This window comes from Rutidosis leptorrhynchoides, chromosome 5 (genome assembly GCF_046630445.1).
Source record: "Rutidosis leptorrhynchoides isolate AG116_Rl617_1_P2 chromosome 5, CSIRO_AGI_Rlap_v1, whole genome shotgun sequence".
Lineage (NCBI taxonomy): Eukaryota > Viridiplantae > Streptophyta > Magnoliopsida > Asterales > Asteraceae > Rutidosis > Rutidosis leptorrhynchoides.
This window is the reverse complement of record NC_092337.1, coordinates 286081402-286095496: the sequence shown is the minus strand read 5'-3', so window position 1 is coordinate 286095496 and position 14095 is coordinate 286081402.

The following is a 14095-nucleotide window of genomic DNA, read 5'->3' as shown; positions in this document are numbered from 1 at the left end:
CTATGCATGTAAATATAATGTAATATATAATTAATGATATAAATTAAATATATTATATATAATAAAATTAAAACGAGTGTCGGCAGCCCTCAATTATTCGAACATGAGCTGGATGGAGTGCCCATGCGATCGCATGGCCCCAAGGCATGTTTCCCATGCGATCGCATGGCTGTGAGGGACAGGCCAGGTCTATAAAGCTCGACGTTTTCTCTCGAATTCATTTCCATCTTATCCCTCAGTCTCTCAAATCTCTCTATATACATATTATATTTATTATTATTATTATTATTATTATTATTATTATTATTATTATTATTATTATTATTATTATTATTATTATTATTATTATTATTATTATTATTATTATTATTATTAATCGTAGTATTAGTATTATAATTATTAGTATTAGTATTACATAAAATACTACGACGAGGTTATGTTCGAGTTATTTCGAAACTGGTTTTTCGAGCGGGATAGAGCTAATGAAATTATGGATTATAGCTATGGAGGTTATGTGTATTGTTTGGGGGTATTGCTCGTGAGTCAAACTAGTATTTATCATCTCCGTTGCGTCTACGTACTTTCCTGCAATATTGAATCACAATATTGATACGTGAGCATTCATATTTTATCTTTTATATATTAATAGTGTATCCCTGACTAGTGCTCGAGTATATATGATTATGCATGCTTGTATGCTAAATTTCGTCGTTAGATAGTTTATGATAAATTACGAATTTGATACATATGCTACTGATATAAAGTATATGATATGCATGTTATTGGAAAACTGGGAAAAATTAATAACTTTTCATTTAGAAAACGTATAGTTTCGATGAACAGATTAAAAGATATAGTCAATTGAATTATCTATAAATTTAAGTATTATTGTTAAAATGATTATTATTATTACCATCGTCGTTATTATCGTCGTTATTATTATTATCTAATAATAATAATAATAATAATAATAATTATTATTATTATCATCATCATTATTAGTATAAATATTATCATTAAAATTTTTACTGTTATTATTATTACTATCGTTGTTATTATTAAGGTTATTGTTAATATTATTATTATTATTATTATTATTATTATTATTATTATTATTATTATTATTATTATTATTATTATTATTATTATTATTATTATTATTATTATTATTATTATTATTATTATTATTAGTATTATCATTAATATTATTATAATATTTATTATTACTAGTAACATTATCAATAAAATTAATATTAGTATCATCTAATTATTATGATTGCTATTATTATTATCACTATTATATATGCGATATAAAAGAGAACTAAAAGCTATTAAACAAATCGATTAGGAAATAATGAGTATGAGTATCATGATTCAGTTAAAATATTGTTAAGATTATGATTTAAATAAAAATATCATTTTCATTATTTTATTAGTAATATTATTATTATTATGGCATTAGCATTATTACAAAAGATTATTATTTATTATCAAAATTATATTTTTCATTAGTAAATATAAATATTATTATTATTATTATTATTATTATTATTATTATTATTATTATTATTATTATCATTATTATTAAAATAATTAATATTAATATTATTACAAAATAATACAGCTTTTGGTTCACTATTACTATTATCAATATTATATTATTAACTAAATAAATATTTGACAAAATATATGTTTAATACAATTATATTAAGAATACATATCACCATATTTTTATCATTAAAATAATATTATGTAAGCGTTATACAAATTATAATAGTTAATAGTTAATATATATCAACATAAATTTTTATCGTTAATACATTATAATAGATGATGAAATAATTTAATAAACATTTACTATACAAATATTAATTACTTAAAATATGTAGAATAAATGTAAGTTATGTAATTATTAAAATAACATATAATCCAGTAAAATAACATGTAGATTTCAAATAAATATATATAAACTAGTTACATCGATTTATATAAAAAATTTCGAATATGACAATTTAGTCAGTTATGTGATAATTTGAGTTTTATAAATTATCGATTCATTGAACTATCAAGACTTATACTTTGGTAATATAAATATATAATAAACATGTATAGATTTTGAAAGTCATTTTTGAATTAGAAGACTTTTGTCAACTTCTGCATGATAATCTCGAGCATTAGAACTGTGATACACTACGACTTGACCTAAATTGTTAGACAGATATTGATCACTATATAAATATATATAATTAATATAGGTTCGTGAATCCGAGGCCAACCTTGCACTTGTTCAATGATGTCATATGTATTTTTACTACGAAATACAGTATCGTGAGTTTCATTACTCCCTTTTTAAATGCTTTTGTAATATATATTTTTGGGACTGAGAATACATGCGCTACTTTTATAAATGTTTGACGAAATAGACACAAGTACTTAAAAATATTCTACGATTGAGTTACGAATACACCGGATATCACTCCCTTTTAGTCTGGTAATCTAAGAATTAGGGAACTGGCCCCTAATTGACGCGAATCCTAAAGATAGATCTATGGGCCTTGACAAGCCCCAGTCAGAGAATTTGAACCGCTTTAGTACTTCAATTTTAGTATACAACCGCTAGCTTTAAAAGGAATGACCTGTTTGTGAGGTGTACACAACCGTCATTTTTAAAAGAGTGGCCTGTTTGTATGCTGTGAGCATATTTGCGAATACGATATGCGGGGGATATTCTAGATGCATTTTGTTAATGTCGATTACCATGTGTTTATTTCGTATGAATGATTTTTATACAATTGCGAGTGTATGATGTTTATGAAAAATGGAAATTTAAATCTTGTGGTCTATAAAAATGATGGAAATGAATATTGATTATGATAAACTAATGAACTCACCAACCTTTTGGTTGACATTTTTAAGCATGTTTATTCTCAGGTATAAAAGAAATCTTTCGCTGTGCATTTGCTCATTTTAGAGATATTACTTGGAATCATTCATGACATATTTCAAAAGCCGTTGCATTCGAGTCGTTGAGTTCAATAAAGATTATTATTAAAGTAAATGACAAATTAGATCATTTATAGTTTGGATATTATGAAATGGTATGCATGCCTGTCAACCTTCGATGTAATGAAAGTTTGTCTTTTAAAAACGAATGCAATGTTTGTAAAATGTATCATATAGAGGTCAAATACCTCGCAATGAAATCAATTATTATGTAACGTTTATAATCGATATGAACGGGGCATTTCAACATTATTATAGGAAAAGTGTAAAAATATTGTTGTGGTTGAAATAGTAAAATATGTTTTTGTAAACAACACACATTAGTAAAACTTTGATAATAGTTCATAAATAGATTGATTAGACAACATAAAGTTACAAATTGATGTAACATGATTTCTTGTTAAGTAAACGATGAATTGTAAAGGCATGATTTCTAGATTTAAGAATCTATGAATTGTACGGTGGCTTTATAAAATAATAATATAAAACGTTATTATTGGTACCGATTTCTAGATTTTTTTGTTGTTGGTTAACGCTTTTCGCTGCGTATATGTGGTACTATGTAGATGCTTTCGTCCATTTACAAATGTTTTTTTAAATTTTGAAGGAACTGTTTTGCCTGCATATTTACAATTGCTTTATGGTTTTCTTATAGTTTCATATATGCTTGGATATGTTATGTGCATTTTATATGCTTGGATATGTTATGTGCATTTGTTCCCTTATCGTCTATAATTAAATACGATGGATTAATGTTTTAAAAGTTGTTTCACTAAGTTGTGCACCATCTCTATGTTGTTAAAATGATATGTATTATTTGTTGGCAGGTACATGTCTAAACTGTTTCACACAAAAACACAAGATTTAAGGGGGAAATGAGTTATTTGATTAAATGATGATTAAATAAGAAACGGACCTTGACGACTAATAGACCCACATGATTTGTTGCTTAAAAACATTCATTAAAATCATATTTTAACAGAGATATCAATGACCCGCATTGAGATTTTGAAAAGAAAAAAAAAAACATATGTTTTTTCTCATGTTTTCTTCTATTGGTTGCTTTATTTTTTTCTAAAACTATTTAAGGTAGCCATATAAGTGGCAAGATGGGTGGGTCAGGTTGACCCGCTAACACTTTTATCGACATAGTAAATGTGTTAACTCAAGAAAACAGATACATAGTATGTTACAAAGTTCAATATCGGAACAAAATCGTAAACTTAAAATAAAACAACCAGGACAAATGTAAGCTAGTTAAAGTAGACATTGGAGTGGGGACGAATTTATATTATTAATCTGCTGACCTTTCGTATCAAGTTTTTTATTTGACCCATTAGGGATGTATATGCGCCTCAAGTAGAGCTTCTTGAACAACTTCACTAGGAACATCTCTATTAACGTTTAAGCTCTGGACCTATATGTTTAACAAACCTAAAACTATCAAACAATCGGGGGAGAAAAAAAAAGTAAAAATATAGATAATTGGCAATAAAGTCTGATTACATCAAAATATCTTTTTGGTTGCCTTCAGTTGGACATGTCAAAACAGAAATTGAGAAAATAGACCAAAGTTCAAGTGACCAAATTCAAAAACTTTGAGCCAAAAACATAAACATGAGTGATGATAATTTGAGACGGAAGAATAATTTAGAACCGAAGTTCAAACACTATAACCAAAACAACTAAAAAGCTATACAAAAACTTAAAAAATAATTAGTGTTTTCAATAACAATATAAAACATCAGGTTAAGGAAAATGACATTGCCAGCCATAAGGTATTTACCATTGGCTAGATGTGCTTGGCCCTTCGCATATTCATGGAAATTTAGACTCATGTCTCCTTAGTAATTTATACCTTCTTACAACCAAATTTGTTGACCTATAACTCTAATTTCGCAAACTTAATAGACTCATACAATAGCAATACAAAGAATTACCTTCAAATTACAACTCAGCTAACTTCCATCACAAATTATGATGTCCGTATCCATTCGAATGTCAGTGTGAAGCTGGCTAACAAAACTCTAATTCCCATAAATCTAAATATTTTGCATAAAAATAACAGAAAACAAAAGATTACCTAAAAGCAAGAAATAAAAAAAAATGTAAAAACAAAAACCTAATTCTCACTAAAGCAGTAAGTCTTTTGCGAGTAAATTGACCAACCTATTTTTCCTGCACAAAATAAACCATAAATTTTAAAGTAAGATTACAGACCTCAGATGACACGAAGAGCAGCCTGAACAACATAGTTAAAATGTGGATCTTGAAGCAACTGTTCGAAGAAGGCATCCAAGATCAGCTCAAGAATAATGGTTGACCTTATTTGACCATGTAATATGGCTAAACATTTATAGCCGACATGGCTGCTGAACTTTTGAGTCACGCGATTTACATAATTACCCTCAAATTTGAAGGTCAGTTCGGACGGATGACGGAATTTAGAGCTCGAAAATGTACTGAACATAATTTATAATATGCAAGTTAAACATTAGGCTTATTGTAGCGACCCGCCAAAATCGCCATTGACGGCGTCGTTAACTTGGGTCCCGTTACGTGGTCATAGTCCCTAATTGAGAAGCGTTTGACCAAAATTATGTCGCATTCATTTGAAACGTGTATGACTTGCAAAGTTTAAAGTAAACCAAACGGTTCGACACAAGTATATGTTTACAAAAGTAGTAATGTATAAATGAAATAACTTACGACATATTATAAGTTGAAAATCACGAATGCTATCAATAGCGTATGCATGAAAACATTAAGTTTGAATCCAAAGGTGTTATCACTAGCATATGCATGTATGCTTGACCCCAAGCAAGTAATCAAAGTGTGCGGAAGCATGTATCAAGTAGCTAAGTATGAACCTGAGAAACATATAAAAAACTGTCAACGAAAAACGTTGGTGAAATCATAGGTGTATTTGTAAACGTTGTTTTGAACCACAAGATTTTGTATAGTTGATTATTCAAATCGTTTGCATTCCAAAAGCACGTTCGCGAGCACCCAATTATCAAGACTTAACTGTTTTGTACCCTGTTACGTAGTGTTAGAACATACACTATACCCGAAAATATATTTCATCCGCTAACGGTAGCGAACCGTCCGAATGAGGGCGCGTCAAGCCCGCATGGATCCACACAACATAAGTTCACGTTTACACCCTACAAGTGTAACTAATGATAACTGAATTGAGGCTTTTTGTTCTAACTCGCTGTGCAATGTTTGTTTTCGTACTTTTGTTCAAAGCATAAAAGTATGATACGTATATGTTTCTCATCCCATGATTTAAAAGTATAAAAGTTGTTGAAAAGATGAGACTATGATCTCACCTCGAGTGCACGAGTAATAAGGTACTTCACAAAGTAAACGAGTGCATGAATGAATGATAGTCTTGACCTAAACAAGTAGGTTATATCAATATCGGTAAACACGGTCGGTCAAAGTTGTTCAATTAGTCCTATGGCTCGTTACGACTCGATTATGTAGCATGTGAATCACGTTGTCAAGTTTCATGCAAGATATAAGTGTAAACGAAAGGTTATAACGATTAACCAAAGTATTGGTTAAGTTTGAATAAAAGTCAACTTTGGTCAAGGTCAAAGTCAACAAAAAAGTCAACGTGTTCGGGTCGGGTCACGAACAATTTTTCTAAGTTTCATAATCATATATGAGCATGTTAGAACAAGTTTCATGTCAATCGGAGTTGCGTAGCATAGTTAGAATTAAACGAAAATTGATAATTTTGGACAACCCCATTTTCATGCTTTAAGCCGCGCCGTGGCTAGAGGAGCCGCGCCGCGGCTTAACACTTGGTCAGAAGTCTGGGCGGTTTCATGTGTAGGCTCGAACCAAACTTCAAACAAACATAACTTATGAACTGTAAACATTCAAAACACGTATCTTATATCGCTGGAAAGGTAATTTAACGAGGAATACAACTAAACACATTTCATCAATCAAGTCCATCATTAACAACAATGAAAACCTCGCCGAATGATCATTATTTAACGTTTCAAGCTCAAAAATGCAAAGGGTGATTCGAGAATCCAATTTACACATACGATATGCCATTTCGAAGGTAATTTAACATACGTTGCAATTAAACACTTACTAACCACATTTCATAGCACTCAATACATCAAAAGTTCGTTTTAAGTCTATCAAATCCTAATCCAAAATCACAAAATCAAGAATCATGTTAATGAAGCCTTTTCAAGTCAACCTACATACCAACATGTAGCTAGTGATGCTAGTAACTCATTTAGTACATGAACTTTAACATAATAACAACATTAAATCATTCAAAACTCAAGATTAAGAAAACCTATTTCAAGTTCATGATAGTTCATGCAAAATAACAAGATCGAGCAAATAAATCACATATTCGTGCTAGACTCGAGCCATAAACACTAATTAACACACTTTTAAGTTTAAAGGTCTAATTTATGAAAATTAGAGATTTTGAAAAGCTTACCCCAAGCTATGAAATTGGTACTAAAATGAAGAGGATGATGAGAGGATCACGAATATGTAATTTGTTTTGATGTTAGCCTCCTAGTTTCGATTTAGATGATGATTGAATGATTTTGAGAGTTGAGAGAAAAAGATAGAAGTATTAGAGATGAGGAGGTTGAATGAATGAGTGGTGGTGGTGGGTGTTAACTAGTTCAACTAGTTACATCTTTGACCAAATGGCAAAGTTAGTCCCTCGAGTTTGGAAGCGGGTGCGTGAATTAACCGAACGAATATTTTAAATACGCTAGAGTAAACGAGAGATGTTATAATTAAATAACGGGAAGTATTAAAACGATAGTCAATGGAAGATATGAATTTAGATAACGAAAGATATTATCTAAAAAAAAAAGGTGGGCGTTAAAATAAATTAATGAAAAAAGTCGGGTTGTTACATTACCTACACCTTAAAAGAAATTTTGTCCCGAAATTTAGTTGGAAGTAGTAGTCGTTGTTCCTTCCTCGAGACCTTGCATTACTAAATCTATGAATAAGTGAGGGTACTTTCTTTCCATTCGATCTTGTCCTTTCCACGTAAACTCGGGTCCCTTTTGGCGTTCCAACTAACTTGACAATAGGAATGTTACTTTGTTTTAGGGTTTGTTTTCACGATCCATAATTTCAAATGGTTCTCCTAGGAAGTGGTGGTTGTCATCGATAGTAAGCTCATCGAAAAGGATAACAAGTTCTTATTTCGCAAGACACGTCTTTAAGTTTGATACATAGAATGTAGGGTGAACGAAATTTGTTTGAGTTGGGAGTTCAAAACGGTAAGCAACGGGTCCAATACGCCCCAAGATTTCATAAGGATCAGAACTTCGTAGACTTAGCTTTCTACGTTTCCCGAAACGGATTACACTTTTTTAAGGTGCGACTTTTAACATTTATGCGGCCACCCACTTGGAATTCGAGAGGTTTACATCTAACATTGGCATAGCGGCGATTACGGGTCGTCTTGAGCCTTTCTTGGATTTGAACGATATTAACGGTTATTTCATGGATGGGTTCGGGTTCGGTGGTTTGATTGTTGCCTACGTCGGTCCAACAAATAATAGAACGACATTTGCGGCCATATAAGGTTTCGAAAGGTGTGGCGTTAATACATGAATGAAAATTTTTGTAGTAAGAGAATTCTTTTAAAGGCAAATACTTTTCTCAATTAAATTTGAAGTTGATAACACAAACTCATATTATGGTTTCCAAGGTTTGAATCGTACATCTGCTTCGTTCGTCGGTTTGTGGTTGATGCGCTGTACTAATGTCTAAACGTGGTCCCAAGGCTTTTTGTAAGTCTAAAAGTGAAACGAGCATCTCGATCCGAAACGAGGTTCATTTCCTTAATATATATTTGAAAAAGTTTGTTAGGACTTGAAAACGTTTGTTAGAACAAGTTTCTTATCAGTTTCTGAAAACGTTTGTTAGGACTATTCACCCTAGTGGCGAATACCAGGATAATGTGAAGAGTCACTATCTCCATTGAGAATTTAGATAAAATATTTCCTCATACATAAGTACGAGTGTAATGCGAGAGAAGTTTCCGCCTCGATGTGAGCATATCATGCATTTTGGTAGTTCGTCGATAAAACTGTGCAAAAACGAGATAGTATACACGTGTAGCATATGTTTTAAAGTTGAAAGAATTGGTCATTTATTCAGAAGCATAAATATGGTTTGACAACAATCAAAGTCATGTCCTTGGTATGGTTGTTATAAATATTCTCGGAGTTCTCGAATGGCAACAAAGAATAATAAAGTCATGTACATGGCACATGGTGGTGATTAGGTTGATCGAGTCCAATCACCATCACGAGTCTTAGAACTTTGGTATTGTAGTGACCCGAACTTTTCCATGTTTATATATATATATATATATTAAATGAAATTTATATTTACATGATTAAGTGTTTCCAACATGTTAAGCAATCAAACTTGTTAAGACTTGATTAATTGAAATAGGTTTCATATAGACAATTGACCACCCAAGTTGACCGATGATTCACGAACGTTAAAACTTGTAAAAACTATATGATGACATATATATGGATATATATATATATATATAGTTAACATGATATTATGATAAGTAAGTATCTCACTAAGTATATTAACAATGAGTGATATACATAAAAATGAGTTTATTGAATTAAGAAACTCGAAACGATATATATAACGATTATCGTTATAACAACGTTTTACTAAATACATATGAATCATACTAAGATATTGTTACACTATGTTTAAATATGATAATTGATAAGTAAACATATCATTAAGTATATTAACAATGAACTACATATGTAAAAACAAGACTACTAACTTAAGGGTTTCGAAACGAGACATATATGTAACGATTATCGTTGTAACGACATTTAAATGTATATATATCATATTAAGATATTTTAATACATCATATTATCATGATAATATAATAATTTAACATCTCATTAGATATAATAAACAATGGGTTAACAACATTTAACAAGATCGTTAACTTAAAGGTTTCAAAACAACACTTACATGTAACGACTAATGATGACTTAACGACTCAGTTAAAATGTATATACATGTAGTGTTTTAATATGTATTCATACACTTTTGAAAGACTTTAAGACACTTCTCAAAATACTTCTATTTAACAAAAATGCTTACAATTACATCCTCATTCATTTTCATCAACAATTCTACTCGTATGCACTCGTATTTGTACTCGTACAATACACAGCTTCTAAATGTATCTACTATTAGTATATACACTCCAATGATCAGCTCTTAGCAGCCCATGTGAGTCACCTAACCATGTGGGAACTATAATTTAACATCTAGCATGAAATATCTCACAAAATTACAAACTAATGGAGCCTATATGGAACCCCTAAAATCACGTGAACTAGAGGACTCACAAACACATTTCCATTTCAATTTTCTTGAATTAAATTACTCTCTCTCAAGTGTTATTACATTGTTCTAAGTGTTCTTCATCATCTTCATCAAAATATAGCTCAATCTAGTTCATAAATCCATACATAAACCAAGTTACAAAACAACTACTCAAGAACACACCAACAACACTTCCAAGTTTGCTAGCTTACTTTCAATCTTGCAAATCTATTTTGAGTGATCATCTGATAATGCTAAAAACGAACATATATTTCATAGCATTATTACTCAAGAAAGACAAGATTTTAGTTGCAATTGTTCTATTTAAAAGTGATATTCGTTTAAATAATAAAAGGTGAAGACAAAAGACAGATTCGACGAATTGAAGACGCAAACGACCAAAAAGCTCAAAAGTACAAAATACAATCAAAGAGGTTCCAATTATTGATAAGAAACGTCTCGAAATTACAAGAGTACAAGATTCAAAACGCAAAGTACAAGATATTAAATTGTACGCAAGGACGTTCGAAAATCCGGAACCGGGACCAGAGTCAACTCTCAACGCTCGACGCAACGGACTAAAAATTACAAGTCAACTATGCACATAAATATAATATAATATTTAAATAATTCTTATAATTATTTATATATTATATAAATAATAAAAATCCGTCGGCAAGAAAGACTCCAAAGTTTGTGAGCTGGAATTTCAAACTCCGCGACTCGCGGAGTTTGAAGGCAAAAAATGCCGCGAGTCGCGGAGTACCCCTGAACTCAATTCCCTATAAAGCCAACCGAATTCTGATCATTTTTCATAACATATATATCCATCCTCTCTATATCTATACGTAAATATTTATATTTATAGTTTAATTTTAATTTTAATTTTAATCCTAATAATAAGGGTATGTTAGCGAATATTGTAAGGGTGTAAGTCGAAATTCTGTCCGTGTAACGCTACGCTATTTTTAATCATTGTAAGTTATGTTCAACCTTTTTAATTTAATGTCTCGTAGCTAAGTTATTATTATGCTTATTTAAAACAAAGTAATCATGATGTTGGGCTAATTACTAAAATTGGGTAATTGGGCTTTGTACCATAATTGGGGTTTGGACAAAAGAACGACACTTGTGGAAATTAGACTATGGGCTATTAATGGGCTTTATATTTGTTTAACTAAATGATAGTTTGTTAATGTTAATATAAAGATTTACACTTGGACGTCCCTATAAATTACCATATACACTCGATCGGACACGATGTGCGGGGTATTTATATGTGCGAATAATCGTTCATTTAACCGGACACGGGAATGGATTAATAGCTACTAGAATAATTAAAACAGGGGTGAAATTATGTACAAGGACACTTGGTATAATTGATAACAAAATATTAAAACCTTGGGTTACACTCAGTCGACATCCTGGTGTAATTATTAAACAAAGTATTAAAATCTTGTTACAGTTTAAGTCCCCAATTAGTTGGAATATTTAACTTCGGGTATAAGGATAATTTGACGAGGACACTCGCACTTTATATATATGACCACTATTGCAAAACACCCCGTCTCGAGCCGTCTCGACGCCCGTCTCGACGGTTTGGTGACTAGTCCGTCCCGTCTCATAGAAAACCGTCTAATATGACAGTCAACGATCAAAATTCGGGTTAAAGTTGAAAAAAATCGAGTCAAAGGCGGTCAACATTCAGAAAAGGGAGAAAATCGATAAAATCGGTAAAATATATCGTATTTTAGTTTGAATTTTTTGTATTAAATTAACGATGATAGCAATTATCGGTATAAATTAATTAATTAAAGTTTTTAGCTTTAAAATATGTATACATATAAGCATTTTTATACTTATATATTTAAAAGTCAACTTTGGTCAACGTCCGTCTCGACCCCCGTCTCGACCCCGTCTCGAACGTCTCGACCTTTTTAGGACCCGACCGTCTCGACCCCGTCTCACGTATTTTGCAACCTTGTTTATGACTGATGGACTGTTATGGACAAAAACCAGACGGACATATTAAATAATCCAGGACAAAGGACAATTAACCCATGGGCATAAAACTAAAATTAACACGTCAAACATCATGATTACGGAAGTTTAAATAAGCATAATTCTTTTATTTCATATTTAATTTCCTTTATTTTATATTTAATTGCACTTCTAATTATCGCATTTTTATTGTTATTGTATTTAATTGCACTTTTAATTATCGTACTTTTTAATTATCGCAAGTTTATTTTATCGCACTTTTATTATTCGCAATTTCATTATCGTTATTTACTTTACGCTTTAATTTAAGTCTTGTATTTATTTTTAATATTTTACATTTGGTTTTAACTGCGACTAAAGTTTTAAAATCGACAAACCGGTCATTAAACGGTAAAAAACCCCCTTTATAATAATAATATTACTTATATATATTTGTATTTTTATAAAAGTAAACTAATATAACGTTAAGCTTTGTTTTAAGATTTTCCCTGTGGAACGAACCGGACTTACTAAAAACTACACTACTGTACGATTAGGTACACTGCCTATAAGTGTTGTAGCAAGGTTTAAGTATATCCATTCTCTAAATAAATAAATATCTTGTGTAAAATTGTATCGTATTTAATAGTATTTTTCCTGCTAAAAATTAATAGTATTTTATACCCCTTAGCTTTAACTATCAAGTTTTTGGCGCCGCTGTCGGGGAATCGCTTAAAAGCCGGAAGCGCAACGCTAATATAAAAAAAAAAGATTTTTAGTTTACTTTTATTAAAATTTGTTTTTATAAAAATACGTTTTAAATATTCGAAAATATAAAAAGAAAACAAAAATATAAGTATTTTTAAGATTTTGTTAAATATTTAAGTTTTATAAAGTTTCTTTATTTTTATATAAGTTTTATTTAAGTATTTTGTTTTTATTTAAAATATAAAAAAAACCGAAAGAAATAAAAATAAAATATATATATAAATCTAGTTTTACGATTTTTATTTATAAAATTATAAAGTAGTTCTATTTTTATTTTAGTTTTTAAATATAAATTTTTATTATATAAATATTTAGATTTTAAAACAGAAAAATATAAAACAGAAAATAAAAAAAAACGTGTAATTTCAAAACTGTACCAGAGTTGAATTTTGGAACCCCGCGACTCGCGGGGTTTGCTGCTTGGAATACCGCAACTCGCGGAGACACTCTGACACACGTGACAGAACCCTAATTTCACATTAATTACGGATTTTATTATTATTATTATTATTAATAAACCCTAATTAGTTTAATTATTATAATTAGTTTAAGTTGTTTAAATTAAATTGTATTTTAAATTTTAATTAGTTTTATTATATATAAAATTAATAGTTTTAATAAATAAATAATATAAAAATAATATTTTTATAAAAATTGTACTTTTTACAACTTTTTGTATATTTTTATATTTTGTCCCTTTTTAATCGTTTTAGCGTAATATTTGTATTTTTAGCTCATATTTAGTTTTAAACTTAGTTTTTGCCATAATTATTTTTACTTCTAGATTTTTAGGCTTTGCCGTAGAATTCCTTAAGTGCTTTTTCTTTAGACTAAGATTTAGGTACTTTAGAATTTTGCGACGCCTTTTTAAGTTTTAGTTTCTTTTTAAGTTATTTCCATTTGGGATATAGTTTTTTCTGTAAGCTTTAATATTTTTAGACGACTTTTT